The sequence below is a fragment of the Stegodyphus dumicola genome, chromosome 1 (assembly GCF_044657685.1).
Source record: "Stegodyphus dumicola isolate Sdum_Otavi_A_Nest chromosome 1, ASM4465768v1".
NCBI classification, from domain to species: Eukaryota; Metazoa; Arthropoda; class Arachnida; order Araneae; family Eresidae; genus Stegodyphus; species Stegodyphus dumicola.
Window position 1 is genome coordinate 123,692,830 of NC_140768.1, and position 1,398 is coordinate 123,694,227.

Here is a 1,398-nt window from a genome sequence, read left to right on the forward strand (position 1 = left end):
AATGTTTTCAGTTTTCAACCAGAAACTTTATAAATTTATACTGTTCTGTGCCGCCCAACCGAAATAGTGTTTAGTGTCTCTGACTGCCGTACAGAAGAGCTCAGGTTCGAATCCCGGAGAAGGGATGGATGTCTGTAAATTTATAATGTCTGTGCGGCATGGAGGCATTTAAAATAGGAGGCGAGCCGGAAGTCCTCTAGAGATGTTGGTAGTAGAAAAGAAGGGCGGGAGATCCTCGGACTCGTCCTCCCCCGAGGTGCTCTCCTTCAAAATTGTGGGCGGAATTGAGCATAGCAATATTGTCACCTGTACAGTGCTCAAAACTCTCGCCAACGACAGGCGCAATCTAGTCTCCTTGCCACGATGAATTTCATGGACCTTGTTCTGATTAGAGACAAGTGAGATTAGTCACAACACCAATACTACTAAGTCGAGTTCTCTATAACGCTAAATTTCCGGCAGCAGAAAAAGCGAGACCTCTCCAAACCCTTATGCTTACCTTTCCGTGTTAAACAGTAAGCAACTATTCCTCGAATTCAATTCACTGTTGGGCACTGGTCACAGAAAGACTCGTCCATCCGATTTAAGTTTGTTTAATTTTGATTCAAATGAAAGTATCGGATTATTACACTATGCTAAATCCTTGTATCCCGTAGCGTTTTTCAAATGTCAGGCATGAATTTCTTGTTGACGCATTTCTAATGCCTTCATGACTCAACTAACTGGTTCACTATTAAATTTTATTTCAAACTTTTCTTCTAACATACCTGAAAGTTATAAAGAAGTAAGCTTTAATTTCTGAGCAGTTGTTCGGAAGGTAAACGTCAGAGACATGGTATTAGCTTGAAACGAGGTCCTCGTTTTAGTTCCATTTTAATCGTTTCAAGCAGTTTCCATACTTTCTTTCCATCAGAAATAGTTGAAGTCTTTACATTAACAGTTTTTGCGATATTCTTAATTCATTTCACTACCATTAAACTACCATGTAATGGGATGTAAACTAGTAAAACGTTTTTCGTGTGTGTATCTGTGTGGACATGTTATGTTAATTTCAAATCTGAAATACTGAAACTTATTTAAAACTTATATCTCTAATTATTTATTTAAGAAAATACTTCTAAGAATACTTCAGTATTATGCTCAGGATTTTGTTCAGGATTTTGTGAAGTATTTTCACTTAAATCGGAAACATAACAACACTTCAAAAAAAAAGTCCCCACAACTTTTGAATATCTGAATTGCTAAGTAAGTTCGTGCTGAACGCTTTTTGAAAGAATTCTTTTGCTTTAATAAATGTTTTTGACTATAATTTTATAAACAATTAATAACATTATACGTTAAATATGTCTATCACAGTACTTTAACATTTAGTAGTTTATTTTGTGATTATGTTATTTT